Source organism: Hypanus sabinus, chromosome 15 (genome assembly GCF_030144855.1).
Source record: "Hypanus sabinus isolate sHypSab1 chromosome 15, sHypSab1.hap1, whole genome shotgun sequence".
Classification (NCBI taxonomy): Eukaryota; Metazoa; Chordata; class Chondrichthyes; order Myliobatiformes; family Dasyatidae; genus Hypanus; species Hypanus sabinus.
In genome coordinates, this window is record NC_082720.1 from 13693480 (window position 1) to 13705721 (window position 12242).

A 12242-nucleotide genomic window follows, 5' to 3' on the forward strand; every position below is an offset into this window, starting at 1 on the left:
CTTTAAGCCCTTCTGCTCTATCATGCCTAAAACAACAGAACCCTAGTACATTCCTCCTGCAACCAAGTCTCACTAATGGCTACAACGTCATAACTCCACATTGTGATCCATGCCCTAAGTCATCCACCTTTCCTGCAGTACTCTTTGCATTGAAATGTATGCAGCTCAGGACATTATTCCCACCATGCTCAACCTTTTGATTCCTAACCTTAAGAATATCTTTCTCTACAACCACTCCACAATCTACTCTAGCGCTCTGGTTCCCAATGCCCTGCAATTCTAGTTTAAACAGCACTAGCAAACCTTCCCGCCAAGGTATTGGTCCCCTTCCTGCATAGGTGCAAACAGTCCTTTCTGTAAAGGTACCAACTTTTGTGGAAGGGAGTCCAATGATCAAAAGATATAAAGTTCTCCCTCATGCATGTGTAAAATTGTATGATCTTCCTATTTATGGCCTAACTAGCATATGGCACATGCAGCAATCCTGAGATCACAACCTTGGGGGTCCTGTCACAGGGGAAGTAACAAACTATCTGAAAATGTCATTCTTGTCCACTGAACCTCCTTTCCCTTCCTCTACCTAATGAATCCCCTATCGTTCTAGCTTGGCTCTCTTCCCCCTTTCCTTCTGAGCCACAGAGCCAGATTTAGTGTCAGACATCTGACTGCTGTGGCTTTCCTCTGCTAGGTCATTCCCCCTCCAAAACAGTATACCTCTGGTTGAGGGAAATAGCCACAGGACTACTCTGCAATGTGTGCCTATCCTCTTTCTGCCCCCTGAGGGGTCACTCAGTTTCCTGTGCCCTGTACCTTGGATGTAATTACCTCCCTGTATGTCCTGGCTATCAACCCCTCTACCCCCGAATGATGCAGAGTTCATTCAGTTCCAGCTGTGACTCATGCAGGTTTGTTAGAAACTGAAGCTGAACGCACTTCTTGCAGGTGTAATCAGGGACACTGGACGTCTCACTGCCTTCCCACGTCCCTCAGGAGAAGCATTGCAGCATCCTGTCCGGCATTCCCACTGCTCTAAACGTGTAACAAGATAACTAAATAACAAAAAAAATCTACCTACTGCCTCTGCCTCTTCTCACTCCAGCCTCAATGAGCCAAAGTGTCAACTTCCCACTCCAACACAGGCCCATGCACACAATGGCCACTCCATATAAACCTAACTTCTTTACATTGCTTCTTGCCAACCATCTAATTATAAACAATCCAAAGTCTCCTTCAGAATTGTTGATTGCAAAATGTGTGACTGTCCCCACTCGCTTCTTTTAAACTCTCTCTCCCTTTATGTAGTCTGTTAACTCCCCAGGAACATTAAGATTATATAGAGTTATATTATGTGGCAAAATGTGTTGTATTAGCTGCAAGGTTAGGATAATAATTGTACCAACCAACTGGATAAAAAAAAAGAGAGAACAGTATACCAGTGAGTGGGAGGGGATAGAGTCCAACATCACCTAGTGAGCCAGATGCCAAACAACTGGAAATTCCAAATGAATTATCAGAGTTTTACTCTAATTTTAAAATGTTGTCATTACAATGCAAGACAAACAATTATGCAAAGCAAGATTTAATTAATTATTCAAGGTCAGATCATTTCAGTGTTGGCTGTGGAATAAGTGTGCAGGAGACTAGGGAGAAATTCACTTCCATGGAACCATTTGCTTCACTGAGACATCATACAGAGTTTTGATTTAAGCTGTATCTGATAACTACACCCAGTGACCTCAGAGCCTTCTTACTAAGCATTGGAGTTACCACCTCAAACTTGTGCTCACATCCCTGGCATGAGACTTGACCCCTTGACTTTCAGTCAAAAAATTAAAGTACTGCAGTTTGCTATGGCTTACAGATCTTCCTCTGTTTTCATCCCCAGGTAAAAACATGGAATCTGATTCTCAACCCGTCATCCAAACAGAGATGCAGGATCTGACAGAGGTTAGTGAAGTTGTTGTTGCTCTGACAAAATACGTTCTTGCGGGAGATGGGCTAAACTGACTAGCAAATGGCTTTCAGATCCAGGTAAATGCACATTGGGATATAAAACCAGGGGAGGGTTTATAGAATGGTAGGGCCCTGGGGAGTATTATGGAAGAGAGGAACCTCAGAGTTAGGGCGGTGAAGAAGGTATTTGACATGTTGGCCTTCATCATTCAGAACAATGAATCCAGTAATGAAAGTTATGTCGCATTTAATTCTCTGTAGAATGTATCATGAGGAGCCCACTTGTATTTGATCTTCCCAACAGCCTTCGTTCCTGTTTAAACAGTACCGTCACCTGATTCAAAAGCTGGAACTTTAATCCTTTCCATCGAATAAAGACAGCAGATAGAGTTGCCTCCTCGCAGGTCTAGGGCCCTGTGTTCAGTCCTGGCCTCATGTGCTATCTGTGCATTCTTTGTGTGATTGTGTGGATCTTCAACCACATCCCAACGATGGCTTCTGTGTAGGTTAATAGTAAAAAGAATCTAAAAGGAGTTGATGCATATGTGAGCAAGAGAGTGAGATGAAGGGATCCAGGGAATTAGCAGAGTGAGAGTAAGACAAGTGGGATTGCTATACTGTGCTGAACAAGTATCATAAAATCATAGTCATACATCATGTAAACAGGCTCTTTGGCTCAACTCATTTATGCTGACTGTGTTGTCTAGTGAGTTTGTCCATCTGCCTCCATTTGGCCCATAGCCCTCTACACCTCTTCTATCCATGTACTGATCTAATTGGCTTTTAACTGTTACTAATGTGCATGCCTCACCCACTACAATATTCCTGGCAGATTATTCCAAATACAGACAGACAGACAATCAAGACATACTTTATTGATCCTGAGGGAAATTGGGTTTCATTACAGCCACACCAACCAAGAATAGTGAAGAAATATAGCAATATAAAACCATAAATAATTAAATAATGATAAGTTAATCATGCCAAGTGGAAATAAGTCCAGGACCAGCCTATTGGCTCAGGGCGTCTGACACTCGGCACTTTATGTGAAGAAGCTGTACCTGATGGCCTTCTTAGATGTCTCATCTCTGATCTTAAACTATGCCCTCCAGTTTTTAGCATTCCCTCTCTGGGGTAAAAAATACTATGTGCTTTCACCCTGTCTTTGTCCCTCATTGTCTTATATACCTCTATCAAATCACCCCTCAATCTTCTACAATCCAGGGAATAAAGCTACACAATCTCTCCTTCTGACTCAGAGCCCCAAGTCCAGGCAACATCCTGGTAAATTTCTTTTGCACCCTTTCCAGTTTAATAACTTCTTTCATATAACAGGATGACAAAATCTGTACTGTGTACTCCAAGTACCAATGTCTTATATAGCTGCAACATAACTCCCCAATTTCTATATTCATTGTTCTGAAAGATGAAGGCCAGCATATCAAATAACTTCTTCACCACCCTATCTAACTATGATGCAACTTCTGGCAAACTATGAGTTTAGCTTTTATGTTCCTCCCTTCCATAATACTCCCCTGGGTCCTCTCATTCTACCCTGGTTTTATATCCCAATGTCCATTTACCTGGATTGAAAGTGATTTGCTAGTCCTCAGACCACTTAACTAGTTAATCAAGATCCTTGTTTATTTCTCCATAACCTTCCACACTTTCTACAATACCACCTATTCTAGTACCAGCCACAAAATTATTATGCTTTAAACACTCACATCCAAGCCATGTATAAAAATTAGAAACAACACACCACATATACATATAAAAATTAGACCACCGTCCTTTGTAGCACACTGCTAGATACAGGCGTCCAGTCTGAGAAACAACCCTCAACCATCACTCTCTGCTTCCTACCTCTGAGCCAAATATGAATTCGATCTGCTATATCACCCTGGGTCCTATGCAATCTAACCTTCCAGAGTAGGCAAGGTACCTTGTCAAAGGTGGGTGTGGTGGTTAATCAAATAACCAGGTTGGTAACCTAGAGGACTCCACCAGCAGTCCAGAGTCCTGAATTTATATCCCACAATGCCAGTTACGTCTCCCAATGGGGAAATCCTTTGTTGGACTGTTCATCAGGCTACATGCCACAAATTTCCTGAACCTATTCATACTGAATAGTAAGTGTAGGGTTATACGGAAAAAATGGATAAAATAAACTTTTTAATTATTTGTGTTTTTAATGTTTTAGTTAAGTTGGCATGTTTTATGCTAATTTTATTTCCTATTTTTTTCAATTGCTTAATAGCTTAAAAGCTCTGGTAATTGTCCATTTTAATGACAATGAAGACTATACAAGCCTTTGACAGTTGAGAAAAATGGAGAAGGGTTTGTTTGGTTGTCAAAGGTTTCCAGAGTTTCATGGAAAGGGTTTGTCTCTTAACTCTCTGTGTCACATCATTACATTGATTGAGGTCATGTTGCTGCCATTAGCTTCCTGCTGTCTTCAGAACCAACAGGGGCATAGAGATGGAAAGTTTGAGGAGAATAGAGAAAACAGATGGTAGCTGTGTGTGGCAAGACCCTCTCAGAAAAATACAGAACCTTGCTTTGAAAACTGCATGAGTGCTTTAAAATTTTGACCTTGTCTCATTTGCAGATCACACCAACAAGTAATTCTGTCATCAGCAGTGTGTACGACACCTTGTTTACGTCGAAAAGAGGGGAAAGGAAATGGAAATTTTCTAGGAAAAGCTCTGGAAATTCCTTGCACTATGCTTCCCTACAATTTGTCTATAAAGATAAGGGCAGAAAAGCAGCAAGACCCAACACAGAACAAGCCGAAATTGGTGATGCGCAGGTAACTTCCTTTCCATGTATCTCAAGGAATACCTCACTAGAGCCAAACCATTGAGGCTGTCAAGTCTACTATAGGACATAAGGCTATGGGCTCTCTCCACCTCAAGCCGTCATCATCTCCTTTTATTCCAGACTCTCTGATTTATGTTGTTATCTTATAAGTATCCATGACACTTGCTTCAAATGCTTGATGTGGTGGTGGATAAAATATCTTGACCAATCAAGGAAAAATAAATTCTCTTGAATTCCTCATTGATTTTTGTAATGGCCGTCTCAAATATATCATTGCAAAATATGGACTTCAGCATAGCTGAGAGCTTCTTCTGGGCAGCTTCTTTATTAAATCTTTCCTTGAGGTCATCCATATGGATTTTTTAAAATTTTCTTATCATTGAAAACTGGTTTCATCTTTAAAATATTTTTTTATGCATCTACTTTTGTATCACATGAACAGTAATAGTGCTTAGTGCTCTATATATTTTCCCTCCAAAGTTCTGGATTAGACTGTATTGCATTACATTTGAAACGTGGTGGCACTTTTTATTGCATTTTATGGTTTCATTTGTCAACTTTGTTACATTTAATTATTTGTATCCACAATTCTGGACATCTCTATCACATTCAGATTTATACTTTTCAGATGAATAATTCACTTATGTCAAAATTTCCCCTCCCTCACCCACTTTCAAATCTCTTACTATCTCTTCTTTCAGTTAGTCCTGATGAAGGGTCTCGGCCCAAAACGTCGACTGTACTTCTTCCTATAGATGCTGCCTGGCCTGCTGCGTTCTCCCAGCATTTTGTGTGTGTTATTTGAAATCTGTATTTGTTTGCAACATCTTCCATTCTTTTCTAGTTCTTCACAGTTTCAATCTGATGTCATGTGCAAAATTTTAGTGTATTTCAATTCCTGAGTGCTGTTAGCGTGTGAAATTATGACATAGTCCTTCGCATAGAACACTACAGCACAGGAACAGGAACATTGGCTACAGTGTCTGCTGAACAACTTATATTAGCTCAATAGCTACAATAACTCCCTGAAAGTGGCTGTCTAAGTTGATAAGGTGGTTAAGAAGGCATGTAGCATGCTTGCCTTTATTTGTCAAGGCACTGAGTTCAAAAGTCAGGAATTTATTTTGCAGCTTTATGTAGCTCTAGTTAGGCCACATCTGGAATATTGCATGAAGTTCTGGTTTCTGACATTGAGGCTGTGGAGGTACAGAAGAGGTTTACCAGGATACTGTCTAGATTAGAAGGCATATGCTATAATAAGGCATTGGTCAAACCTGGGTCATTTTCTCTGATGTGGCAGAGTCTGAGGGGAGATCTGACAGAGGTATTATGAGAGGCATAGGTAAAGTGGACAGATGGTATCTTTTCCCCAGGTTAAAATGTCTAAAGCCAGAGCACATGCATTTAAGGTGAGAGGAGACAAATTCAAAGGAGATGTGAGGGGCAAGATTTTTTACAGAGAATGGTGGCAGTCTGGAATATGCTGCCTGGGATTGTGATAGAGGCCAATATATTAGGGATTTTTAAGAGAAATTTAGCTAAGTACATGAATGTGAGGGGAATGGAAGGATATGGACATTGTGTAGGCAGAAGTGATTAGCTTAGTTGGCTATTTGATTACTAATTTAATGTGCCACCTCTGTCTTCTACGGTCAAGCCAGTTCTGAATCCAAACAGCCCATGCATCTTAACCTTCTGGATGAGCCTCCCATGAGGGACCTTGTCAAACACTTTACTAAAATCCATGTAGACAACATCCACAGCTCTACTTTCATCAATCATCATCGCAACTTGTCCCGCACAAAGCCACGATGGCCTAATTAGGCCAGTTTTTCAAATGTTCATAAATCCTATCCCTAACAATTCTCTCCAGTAACCTTCCTACCACTGACATATGTAGCTACTTACCAGTCCTCTGGGACCTCACCTGTGCCTAGAGAGGACCCAGTAATCTCATTTCTTGCCTCTCTCAATAACCTGTGGTATATTCAATCAGGCCCTGAAGACTTATCCTAAATGCTCTTAAAAGAAACCCTACATCACATTTCTGTTACTTTCCCTTCCTTCTTTATTTCTGATATTTTATTATTTGTTAGGTTTTTAAAACAGAAGTAATTTCTTAAGAACTATTGATCACATTTTAAGTATATACCTTTTGATTATAGAGGTGATGCTAATTCATTTTGCATTCAATTGATAACTTCTTCCATGGCTTCTCTCCGAATCCTATGTGGAGATACCTGGTAGCCCTGCCTTAGACTTGGCCACAGTTCCTGGCCTCCCACTCCTCCATATGTTATGGACCTCTCCAACATTTTATCCTCCACCAGATCCATGCCTTGAACTGCTGGTTCTTTGCCTTCTTGGGTCCAGTAAGGATGGGGTGTGGGATAAGAAAGGTTGGGGACCCCGGTTCGGAAGTTCACCCATCTCCAGACCGCAGATCTCACCACCTCCAACTCCAATTCTGATGGCCCTAGATGCCAGCAGACAACTGTCCCTGTTGCCTCTTGCAATCCCAGCTCCAATGGCTCTGGACGCTTCCAAGTTGGTAATACAATTATCACCAACCCTGGTTTCAACAACGCGAACATACCGAGACCCCAGGTTCCACCACGACCAGTGACGGTTCCGATGATCTGGATGTCTCCAGACTGCAAATTGTGTGGCCTCTATCTCCAGTTCCAACCTGGACCTCAACAGTCAGCAGTTCCAGGATGAGACGTTACTTGCTGCTGCTGGGTCCCCAGGATCCCCTTCCCCCACCATCACTCTCCAACTCCAGGTCTCTCAGATTCCACCATCCTTTGCTCTTTGGAGCCTCCATCTCTAACTCACCCCACTTCACTGAACACCCCAACCCTCCTCTTCCATCTGGCACCACCAACTCTCTTCCTCCTTCTGACCCCAGCTCTACTCCTCACCATGTCTTCACTATTCCCTCCGACCTTCCCTTGAGCTCTTCTTCTGTCACCTCTGTCTCCTAGCCCTCTTCGTTGGGAAGGTTTCCCTATCATGTACTTCAGACCCCTTCTCCCATCTCCAAACCTCCTCTGCTCTGGTTCTTTTCATCTCAAATAGCTGACTGGATATCAACCATATTGATTTCAGCACTCCTTTCTCCTCAAACTTCATTCCCTCTCAACGCACTTCTCTCCACTCTCTCTGCAAATCCCAACTTTGCCATCAAACCCGCAGACAAAGGAAGTACAGTTGTAGTGTGGTGGACAGACCTCTACCTTGCTGAGGCTAGCCAGCAACTCTCAGACACCTCCTCATACCTACCCCTTGAAGAGGACTCCACTCCAGGCTATCAGAAAACTGGCCTCAACACCAACACTGACCTCATTGACTCTAGAGAACTCCCATCCACTGCCACCAAACATACGCTCCCCTTAACCCGCACTGCTTGCTTCTGCCTCCTACACCAGGTCTACAAACCTGACTCTCCAGGTAGACCTATTGTCTCTGTCTGCTTTTGACCCATTAAACTCGTGTCCTCATACTTCAACTCCATTCTATCCCACTTGGTTCATCTCTTCCAACCTAACAAACACAACACTTCTCATGCTCCTGAACTCTTCGATTACTTTCAATTCCCTGGCCTTTTCCATCTCATTTCACACCATTCATGCCCAGTCCTTATACACTTCTGTCCCCCATCAAGAAAGCCTGAAAGCTCTACCCTTCTTTCTCAATAAAACAACTAACGAGCTCCACTCTACCAACACCCTCCTCCATCTGACAGAACTGGTCCTTGTCTTTAACAGTGTTGACTTCGGCTCCTCCCTCGTTGTCCAGACTCAAGCGGTAGCCATGGGCACCAGCTATGCCTGCATCTTCGTTGGCTAAGTGGATAGGCTATGTTCCAAGACTTCCCCAAAATTTCTTCCTTATTGATGACTGCATTGGTGCTGCTTCATGCACCCATGCTGAGCTTGTAAATTTCATCAACTTTGCCTCTAACTTCTACCCTGCACTTAAATTCACTTGGTATATTTCTGACACATCCCTCCCCTTTCTCAATGTCTCTGACTCCATATCTGGAGACAAACTGTTGATCAACATCTTTTATAAACCTACCAATTCACACGGTTATCTTAACTGTACATTTTCTCACCCCGTCTCCTCAAAAATGCCATTCCCTTTTCTCAGTTCCTCCGCCTCTGCCACATCTGTTCCCAGGATGCAGCTTTCCATTCCTGAACATCAGCGAAGTCCTCCTTTTCAAAGAACAGTGTTTCTCTTCCTCCACCATTGATGCTACCCTCACCCACATCTCCTCCACTTCCTATACATTGGCACTCACCCCATACTCCTGCCACCTTAGCAGTGATATGAGTTCCTCTTGTCCTAACCTACCACTCCACAAGCCTCTGCATCGAAAACACATTATTCTCCACAACTTTCACCATCTCCAAGGTGATCCTACCATCAAACTTATCTGTAGTTCCGCAATATCCCCCCACCTTCTCCACTTTCCACAGGGATCATTCCCTCTATGATTCCCTTGTCCCTTCATCTGTCCCGATTAATCTCCCTCCCGGCACTTATGCCTACAAGTGGACAAAATGCTACATCTGCCAATTCCATTCACCTCCTCACTAACCTCCATTCCGGGCTGCAGGCAGTCCTTCCAGGTGAGGCAACACTTCACCTGCAAGTTTGCTGGGACTGTATACTGCATCTGATGCTCCTGATGTGGCCTCCTCTACATTGGTGAGACCCGTTGTAAACTGGAGACTATTTCTTCAGCACCTCTGCACCATATGCCACAAGCAGGACTTCCTGGTGGCCAACCATTTTAATTCCAATTCCCATTCCTATTCTGACATGTTGAGGCCACCCACAGGGTGATGGAGCAACACCTCATATTCCATCTGGGTACTTTTTAACCTGACAGCATGAATATCAGTTTCTCCTTCTAGTTAAAAAATCTCCTTCACCCCATCTCCCCTTTTCTTATCTTCCCCTCTCTGACCCCTTACCTCTTCTCATCTGCCTATCACTTCCCCGGTGCCTTGCCTCCTTCCTTTCTCCTATGATCCACTCTCCTCTCCTATCAGATTCCTTCCTCTCCAGCCCTTTATCTTTCCTACCCACCTGGATTCACCTTCCAGTTATCATCCTTCCCCTCCCACCACCTTTTTATTTTGGCATCCCCCTCCCCTTCATTTCCAATCCTGAAGAAAAGTCTTGGCCCAAAACATCAACTATACCCATATTCATATCCGTAGATGCTACTGACCTATTGAGTCCCTCCAGCATTTTGTGTATGTTGTATTAATTCATTTTGGCCAAAGTCACTGAATGCATCTCTTTCTTTGGGATTTTGAATTTTCCATGAAATTTTTCAGAAATGTGGGCATCTTGTCCTGCAGGGGAGGGAATGGTGTACAAGTGCTCAGATATATTTTATCTGCATTTTGTATATATAATAAAAATACAACAAAAGTATAAATTAACCATATATTCAAAAATCAAGTCACTTCTGAAAGTAAGAATCTTGCCCATTTGGTGGTATGAGCTCTTTGTGTCTGAACTTGAAGCCAGATGGTGTTTGGTAATTTTGCTTCATATTATGTTTCATCCATGTTGTCAAAAATAGCCCAGGCTTCCAAGCCTGTGGATAAGTGTCCCTTACTGCAGACACAAGAGCTGCCGTTGTTGGTGTTCTTCATTGTCTTCCTGAGAGACAAACCAACACATCAAAATTCCACCTTGATTGTCAGGATCTAGGAAAAAAAAGGGAGGTAAATGAAGCTGGGCTTTATCTTATTTGATGTAATCTCTTCAATAGGTGAGCAAAATCAGACCAGATATATGGGCAATAAGAAGGAAGCAAAGCAGGTTAAAGCTGGGAGACAGAGAGGCTGGATTCCAGAATTCTATCACTAACCTAAATGCCAAGGTGAAGGAAGGGGTAAGGCAAATGAAGCAAGTCAGGAAGGGATTTCTTAGAAGTTTGTAGGGCTATAAACCTTTATAGAGATAGGAAGGAATAAGTCATGACTCAACCTGGCCATAAAGGTAGCAATTTAAAAGCTGAAGCTCAGCACCAGTTGGAGCTAATGATGCTACTGGGTGTGGATGGAGGCATCGTGAGTCAGATGAAGAGAGCGGAGTAATTGATGGGAGTGGAAAAGATGTTTCCTATGGTGGAAATGTTTAAGACCAGAGGACACAGCCTCAAAGTAGAGAAGGCACCCTTTGAGAACTGAGATAAGGAGGAATTACTTTAACCTGAGAGTGGTGAATCTGTGGAATTCGTTGCCACAGGCAGCTGTGAAGGCCAAGTGTTAAAGTGTTTTTAAGGCAGAGCTTGATAGATTGTTGATTGGTAGGGTATGAAGGCATACGGGGGTAACTCAGGAGGTTTGGTCTGAGAGGAAAATGGATCAGCCATGATGAATTGGTGGAGCAGTCTTGATTGGCCAAATGGCCGAATACTGCTCCTATATCTTATGATCTTAAATTCACAGTAAATCAATCAGGGGAGGCCAGTCAGGACAAGAGTGGTATAGTTGAATCTGAAGGTGTGGTACAATGTTCCAACAGCAGATGAACTGAAGAAAGGGCATCTTTAGTCAGCATTTCACCTTAAATTGTAATACATTGCTTTCTGATTAATTTCGTCATTCTCTTAGCAGGTGACGCCATCTTCTGATAGTGACGTGTATGAAAATATGGCAATGTTTAAGACCAATAGAAAGAAGCCAGGAGTTGTTGGAGAAGAAAGCACCGTATATGCCTGCATTAAGACTGACAACCTACAAGACAATTAGCAATAAAATATGAACATTAGAACACGAAGAAGAGAAGCGGTGTTGGCCATTCAGCTAGGTCGGGTCTGACATTCAATGAGATTGACTGATCTATAAACTCAGTACCACTTTGCTCCACTAACTCCATATCCTTTCATTCCTTAATGTCTAATAATTTGCCCCAAACACCAAAAGATTCCAACAAATAGTTTTATCATAGGAGGAATACATCTTCAGAAATGAAACAGAACTCTTTTAGTCATACTCTATCTCAAGATATTCTCTATGTGATATTTTGATATTCTGTACAGTTTCTCTATTCAAGAATTCCTTCTGATCCAGCAGTGACTCAAATAAAGCTGTTTTTATAGCCCTGATCCTATGGCCTTTGTCAGGCATTGTTCTTGAGCTTCTGAGGTCAATGGCATTCCCAGTTTTGGTGCTTAATTCCCAGGATACAGGTGCTTGGTAGCAAAGGGACTAGTCAGTATGGAAATTGTCTGTGAGGGTTTTGGAGAAGACATTCTGACAGAGCAGTTTGCCTTCTGTGGCTTAGTGATTGTTTTGATATTGAGAATCATAAAATAAGAGCCATGAATGGATTACAATTCAACTGAGCCTCATGGACAAAAAGGGAAGTTGGGGATAGGGAGTTGGGAGTGGGAGAGGGAGGAGGGGAGGGGTTTGGTGAGAGGAGAGGAG

At 42.5% G+C, this 12242-nt stretch overlaps 1 pseudogene; it reads left to right on the top strand.

The window, feature by feature from the left end:
- LOC132405731 (basement membrane-specific heparan sulfate proteoglycan core protein-like) overlaps positions 1-12041 on the top strand; it is a 61109-nt pseudogene extending 49068 nt beyond the window's left edge.
- Positions 12042-12242: the final 201 nt, after the last annotated feature.